Source organism: Phyllostomus hastatus, unplaced genomic scaffold (genome assembly GCF_019186645.2).
Source record: "Phyllostomus hastatus isolate PE091 unplaced genomic scaffold, TTU_PhHast_1.1 phas_scaffold_1674, whole genome shotgun sequence".
NCBI lineage: Eukaryota > Metazoa > Chordata > Mammalia > Chiroptera > Phyllostomidae > Phyllostomus > Phyllostomus hastatus.
The window spans coordinates 24,453,184-24,461,312 of NW_025334011.1; the positions used below are offsets into that span (position 1 = coordinate 24,453,184).

General features: G+C 42.5%; 1 pseudogene; it reads left to right on the forward strand.

Annotated features, from left to right (window-relative positions):
* The first annotated feature begins 4,149 nt into the window (after positions 1 to 4,149).
* On the forward strand, positions 4,150 to 5,597 carry LOC123831283 (annotated as a pseudogene).
* The last annotated feature ends 2,532 nt before the right edge of the window (positions 5,598 to 8,129 follow it).

Genomic DNA, 8,129 nt, shown 5'->3' on the forward strand with positions numbered 1-8,129 from the left:
CTAATCATCAGAGAAATGCAAATTAAAACTACATTGAGATACCACTTCACACATGTATGACTGGTTATCATCAATAAATAAACATATAAGTGTTAGCAAGAATGTGGAGAAATGGGAACCCTTGTACACTCTTGGTGGAATGCAGATTGGTGCAGTCACTGTGGAAAGCAGTATAAAGTTACCTCAAAAAATTAAAAATGGAACCACCTTATGACCCAGCAATTCCACTTCTGTGAATATACCCAAAGAAAACTAAAACACTAATTTGAAGGAATGTATGCAACCCTAGGTGTATTGCAGGTTATTTACAATAGTCAAGCTATGGAAGCAACCCAAGTGCCCATCAGTACGTGAGTGGATAAAAAAGCTTTGGTACATTTACACAATGGAATACTACTTGGCCCATGAAAAAGAAGGAGGTCCTATACTTTGAGATAGCATGGATGGACCTGGAGAACATTATGCTAAGTGAAATAAACCAATCAGAGAAAGACAAATACCATATGATTTCACTCATATATGGAATCTAATGAGCAAAATTAACAAAATAGAAACCAACTCATAGAGACAGAGAACCATGACAGCTTCAGAGGGGAGGAGAGTTGGAAAGGAAGATAAAGGAATTAAGGAAAAAACCTCAAAGACATAGACAAGAATTTGGTGATTACCAGAGGAAAGGGGATTGGGGGAGATGGAAGACAGTAAAGCAGAGATAAATGGATATGGAAGGAGACTTCACTTTGGATGGTGAACACAATATAATACACAGATGATGTATTATAGAATTGTATACCTGAAACCTACATAATTTTGTTAACCAATGTCACCCCCAAATTTTAATAAAACAAACAAAAAAGAATTAAAAAGAAAGTTCATGAAGAAAACACCACAGTTGAAGTTTTAGAGGTAATTTGCTACACACAACTTATCTCATCCCCTGTCACACCTCTCATTCCCTGGAGCAAATGGTTGAGTTCATCAGTTTGCTCAGTTCAGAGAACACTGTTATCCTTGGTCATTACAAATGCCCTTCTTTCATTCCATGCTTTTATTTATTTACTCCCTTTTTTCCTCATTCTCTGCTCACATTCCCGTATTTTCTGCCTTTGAAAGTAGTCATTCTAATATGTTTGATGTGCATTGTTTTATTTGTTGATGGTTTTCTAAAACCAGTAGTGTTTTGTGTGCATGTGTTTTTTATTTCCATAAATGGTACTGTATTATGAAATTACTCATTCTGCTTTTACTTTTTGTCTTTATACTTTGAATTGTGTTTTTAATATCCATCGTTGAAGCTTTATGTACAGCTAAACCTTTGCTTTTAACAGCTAAGTAATATTCCATATCCTGTGGGGTTCACTGCCTTTTACTTTTGTTCCTCCATAATGGTGGACAACTAGATTGCTCCCAGCTCCCTATCCCCACAAACAGCTCTGTGGTGAATAATCTTGTACATCACCCCTCCGGACTCAGGAGTGGGATTGCTGGGTGTGTATACTTTAACTTGTCTAAGTACTGCTGAGTGCTCTTCAGAATGGCGGTAGCAGTCTGTACCCCACCAGCAGGGTATGTCTTACATCCCTTTATTCCTTTCAACACTGGCCAGTCTTTTGCTTTCTAATTTTTGCCAGTGTGTCGAATGTGAGCTGATATTTGTAATCTCAATTAAGAGCAATGTTGTATCATGTAAATAGCAAACAATATGGCTTAATTAAAGCTCTTAATACTTAATAAAATGTAAACTGTTAGTTTTCTTTTTCCTTTCATTCCTAGCTCTTGCACATGCAGACATCATAGTTTAGGAGGATGATTCCTTTTCATTGCACCCCCAACCCCAAGACCTGCCTGTGGACCCTACATTTTACTGGAATAACTGGTGTGAGAAACCACTTCTGGGCTTTCTTTTTATTTTCCTTTTCTTTAATAGCTTTATTAAGAAATTTGCATGCCATAAACTTTACTAATTTAAAGTGTACACACAATTCAGTGGTTTTTAGTATATGCATGAGGTGGTACCGTTATCACCACAACCTAATCAGAGAACAATTTTCTTCCCCTGAAAAGAAATCTCATGTGCACTAGCAGCCACTCTCCTTACCCCATTTTCTGTCTTTTAATTCATAAAGATAACATGCTTTCACAATTTAAATGACAAGTTGGTGTTTTTTAAAAATCTTATCTAGAAATTCCATCATGGTTTTCAATAGAAATTGGACAGTCTATGTAATAAAGAGCCACATTTAGACTGGCATTGATAACACATTTATTCAGTTGTTGCTCTTCACTCATGAGCAGGAGCATTATTTTTCCTCAGACTTTGGGAGAGTCTTTAGGGTGCCAGGGTCCAGCCTCAGTGGGGTCTCAGGGTCCCCGAAGGATGCACAGCTAAGGCAAAGTGACTGAAGCGAGACACCTGGTGGGGTGCCAGAGGACGGCCAGGCTTTTTGGGCCCAACTGACTCCCTGAGAAAAATCAATCTTTATTTTTACAGGGGAGGTTAGACAACATTCAATGCATAGTGTGATTATTAAAACAGAAATGGTTACCACAGAAATAATTTCTAAAAACACAGAAGATTTTACAGATCAATCATGTTAAACAAAGAAATAACCAAAAAGTACAGGAGGTCCCACAGATCAACCATATTAAACAAAGGTTATTTTGACCAAGAGGGTCATTAATCAGATAGCCAATGAAGCTATCCTCACTGGCTGGGCACAAACTTTCAGGTGCCAATTAGTAACTAAGTGTCTATTAAGATTCTAGGGATTGGTCTAAATTAAAAGGGTACAAGGGGTGATTTATAGGTTATATAGAAATCAACTATTATCCGTTAAGGTTAAATTTCTCTTGGTTAGGTAACTGGTTTTTTGCCTAGGTTTCTTGATTTATACATCTTGGGGGGGGGGTATGTTTTGTATTCGTTTCCATGTATTGAGATTATTATTTTCAACTAGAACTCCTTGTTTCTATACACGCCTGTCCAGGGTATGGGAGGGGTAGTGGCTCTAATAAATCTTAAGTTTTCAAGTGGTGACTCCCTAAGAAACATTCCTAGCAACAGCTTCCTTCAGCGTTCTGGCAGTTGGTCTGCCCATAGTTTAATTTTGTCCTTAACTTCCCAGGTGGGGGAAGCAGGCAACATTAGGATTGCTAGGGGTCTCTATTCTGTGGTTGGCAAGTCATTTCATGCAGAATCAGAGGCATCATGCAGTTTTTTTGTTATAACACACAGGTATCTAAAAATCCCACCACCTATTGCTATTAGGGACAGGCATACAGGAAGAGATAGACAGGAGATCCGGCCATAGTCGCCTCTGCTGTGCAGATGCGTCTCATCCGTCCCAACTGTGTCAAGGGTCAGCTGTTGGTTGGCTCCCGACATTAGGGAAAGGTGATGATCATAAAGATATGGACATTACCACCAAATTCTGTAAGGTATGTGCTGTTAGGCTAAGAAAGAAGGGTCTCTTGTTGGTTAATAACTGTTTTTATGTCTTTAGATTGTTAAGGGTTAAAGATTGGTACGGGAAAGCTCAAAAAGCATTTCTGGCATGTGCACTATTTATGATTTTGCTCTGCACTTGGTATAGAGGTTAATCGAAGACAAGGTATATTTATGTCCCTTGTGGCACTTTTCTTTAAAGCTGACTTACTAACATAAACACAAAGAGAAGAATTACAGCAGTGGAATGAACGAGAAGTTTGAGGAGTTCTACATTTTTTAAAACATTCTAGGCAGTGGTGCAGTGAGAAGAGAGTTCTAGAAGCTTTTATGAGGGGTGATGACAGTAAAGAAAGGAAGGAGGGAGGAGGACATTGCCAGTGAAAAAAGCAAACACATCAATAACCTTTCAGACATTGTTCATTTTCTCAGTTCTACAGGTAGCTACTTATTCTTGCTGTGATATGCTCATTCCATCTTTCTTCTCAGCATTTTTATCTTTAGTAGTTTAGGTAGAGTGTGTGCAAATCCAAGATTCATTTCAACATTTCTTCACAAATTATTTGTCTTGTGTTAAGGCCATGAGATTGAAAGGCAACAAATGCTGTTACTTACATTTATAGTTCAAATACAACATAGTTGAGAAGCAAGAGCTTTTGGCTCTTTCTTGAATCCCTGTCTGGTTTAGTCTCCTCACCTCCACTCCAGCCTCCACCATGGCCACAAGGGTGACCCAGAAGACCTACAAGGTGTCAACCTCTGGTCCCTAGGCCTTCAGCAGCTGCTTAGACTCGAGTGGGCCCAGCATCGGCTCTTTCCCAGGTGGGCAGCAGCTACCATGTTAGCCTGGGTGCCAACATGAATCTGGCTGAGGGTTTTGGCAGAGCTGGGCATGTGGGGAGCATCAGAGTCGTCCAAGTGAACCAGAGCCTGCTGAGCCCCCTGAAGATGGAGGTGGACCCCAACATCTAGGTCATATGCAACCAGAAGAAGTAATAGATCAAGAGCCTCAATAACAAATGTGTTTCCTTCATTGGTAAGGTGTGGAGTCTGGAGCAGCAGAATAAGATTCTGGAGACCAAGTGGACCTTCCTGCAGCAGCAGCAGATAACTCAGAGTAACATGAATGGCATGTTGGAGAGCTACATCAACAACCGTCAGTGGCAGCTGGGAAGGCTGGCCCAGGAGAAACTGAGGCTAGAGGCAGAGTTTGGAAACATGCAGGGCTGGTGGAAGACTTGAAGAGTAAGTATGAGGACAAGATCAACAAGTGCACAGAGACAGAAAATGAACTCTTCTTCATTAGGAAGGATGTGGGTGAAGCTTACATGCTCAAGGTAGAGCTGGAGTCCACGGGGCAAGGCTGACCAATGAGATCAGCTTCTATAGGCAGCTGTATGAAAAGGAGATTCCTGAGCTGCAGACCCAGATCTCTGACACGTCCGTGGTGCTGTCCATGGACAATAATTGCTCCCTGGATTTGGACAACAGCATTGCTGAGGTCAAGGCCCAGGACAAGGAGATCGCCAACTGCAGCTGGGCTGAGGCTGAGACCATGCACCAGATCAAGTATGAGGAGCTGCAGACATCTGCTGGGAAACACGAGATGACCTGGATCACACAAAGTCAGAGATTTCTGAGGTAAACTAGAACATCAGCCAACTTCAGGCTGAGATGGACGGCCTCAAAGACCTGAGGACTTCCCTGGACGCCACCATCATTGATGCCAAGCAGTGTGGTGAGCTGGCCATCCAGGTTGCTCAGGCCCAAATGGCTGAGCTGGAAGCTGCTCTGAGAACCACTGAGCAGGACATGGCCTAGAAGCTGCATAGTACTAGGAGTTCATGAATGTCAAGCTGGCCCTGGACCTGTTGACCACAAGCTGCTGGAGGGTGAGGAGAACCAGCTGGGGTCTGAGATGCAGAACATGAGTATCCATACCAAGACCACCAGTGGCGACTCAGGTGGGCTGAGCCCAGACTATTTGAACCTCAATGACGACCTGGGCTTCCAAGCCAGTGTGGGCTCTGGTGGGGCCTCTGGATCCTTCAGCCGCACCAGCACCAGCTCCTTCAAGGTGGTGGTTGTGAGGAAGATTGAGACCCACGATGGGAAGCTCGTGTCTGAGTCATCTGATGTCCTGCCCAAGTGAACCAACACTGCGGTCCCTCCTGTCCTCCGAGCTGGCAGGAAAGGAGCTGTGCAGGGGCCCAGAGGGCACAGGAGACCCACCTGAGGCTCAGCCCCAGTCCTCAGCTCACCCTTGGGTGGGGGAGCTTACTGCCTGGGGACCTCTTCTTACCTATGCTCCAGACTAAAACCTAAATCAAGTGTTTTTTTACCCAAAATAAAGTCTCAGCTGGCTCTGCGAACCCTAATACATACATACATACATACATACATACATACAACATAGTTATATCAGTCATCCAGATTCTGAATTTATTGAGAAAATGATATGAACTAGGTAGGGCATGGGAACTAGTTATGAACTAGAGTTTTCTCTTTGAGTGACAGCCTCTCCTTATATAGAAGTGCATTGCTGCTGGGGACAGGGGGCACATTTCCCTCAGCCTTCACTGTTAATCTGCTTCTTTGCATAGGTAGAAGGATGCTCTTTGCACAGGTCAACCCAAGAAAGGGACACTGCTGTAGTTTTCCGGGGTGGGGTTGGGGGAGGATACGGGTCATCGTTTCTTTTTTATTTCTGTTCTTTTTTTTTTCTTTCCTTTTCCTTTAGTTAGGGGCTTTAATGGGACTTTTTCATTGAATTACTGTTTCTACTGCAAAAGTGCCAAGTCTAAACCCTACAACAACATACTTGGGGGAATTGATTAAATATCACAGCACATATAGTATTCTGGCTGATAATTTAGGCAGGCTGAATTTTATGTTATATAAATACAAGGAAAAATTTATTTCTATGAAAGAGTTATTCATGTAATTTGGTAATTCTTTTTAGGGGGAAATGGGTTATCTTTGAACTCGGAATATGTATAGAGTAGGGAAGTTGTGAATTGCCAAAAGCACTACTTCAAAATATACATGACAGAATAAGCAGATATAGTTCATCAATGAAATATTAGTGGATGAGGCCCTGGTTGGTGTGGCTCAGTGGATTGAGTGCCAGCTTGCAAACCAAAGGTTCAATTCCCAGTCAGGGTACATGCCTGGGTTGCAGGCCAGGTCTGCAGTAGGGGTCAGGTGATAGGCAACCACACATTGATGTTTATCTCCCTCTCTTCCTCCCTCCCTTCCCCTCTCTCTAAATAAATAAATAAAATCTTTAAAAAAGAAAGAAATATTAGTGGATGATACTGTAATCAGAGAAATTTAAGATGTCAATTACACTTTTTTTTTTTCTGTTAGGAAACTTTTAAGCCTGTTCAACCACTGGGTGGCGCTGCAGTCTAAATTTACCCATTCTTTCCACAGTTCCTTCTAGGTGTTTGGGCTGAAGAACTGAATGCCAGAGAAGACTGTGAAGCGCAGTGTGCAGGTAAACTGACCAGTGTTCCTTAGAAACAGACTGAATCCTGTCTCAGACTCCTTTTCAGAAAGCTATGGAAAAAGGTGAGGTTTCTCAAAAAATGCTTTTTTTAACTGACTTTTTTAAAAAATAGAACATATAAAATTTGAATAAATGCAGTCTGTAACTACATACAGTAGCTTCTAAAATTAATTATGCTTTTTTCCTAGGATCTTCCCACTGATATTCAGTAACCCATACAGATATTATTAAATTCATCTTGCAGAGAGTATATGTGGAGGTACATCGCTATGCTGTGCATTGATGAGCCTGTCTAGGTTGTGTGCACAATATGTTCACTTAGCATGGGAATGTTTTATATAGGAGATTTAAGAATAAATGTGAAATGAATTGGCAGTAACCTTTTTTCTTATGTATTGTCAGCTTTATTGCTGGGCATTCAATATTAAACTTTCAGACCACATTGTACTTTATAGACATTTTTAAGGTAGATTTAAAGATTTTTCAGATCATGAACTAAATATAGGTGATGTTCATTTCATGAATGGGAGTAAATTTCAAAATTTGCAGGTTGTTGGTTACAGTCTGGAACAAATTTTTCCATAGAAACAATGTTTATATAGCTCTAAGTACCTACTACTCATAATATAGCTGCACAGTTGTACTAATGATAGAGTGGAATCTGACCGCCCTTTATACTTGCTTCTATGGGAATGTGTTCCATGTCAGCCCGCCAGCGCTCATCTCTCCCATTTCAGGACCGCAGCAGTAGCAGGCCCCTTGTTGGGGAAGACTTGCCGCTTGCCCCCTCCCGAATGGGCCCTGGGAGGCGGTGGCGTGGGGGAAGGGCTCAGGTGCCCAAGCGCAGCTGGGGTCGAGTTTAGAAAGGGGAGCATGGAGGGCTGTCAGTTGGTGGAGCGGAAGGAGAACAGAAGGGCCTGGTGCACCAGTGGTGGAGACGGGAAATGGGATGTAGCTTGGTGGGCAGTAAGCCGAGGGTGAGGAGCGGGGCTTCTGCTGGCTGTGCCTCCTGAGAGAGTGGCAGTGGAGAGTTCCCGTGTGGCGTGTGGCAGTTCCCCGTGCAGCAGTTCCCGGTCAGTGGACAGGGCTCCGACAGCACGGCGGCGGCAGGAATGCCATTGCTTCTTCCTGGGCTCTGCGTGTCTGTGCTCAGAAGGGGCCGCTGGCCTTCCT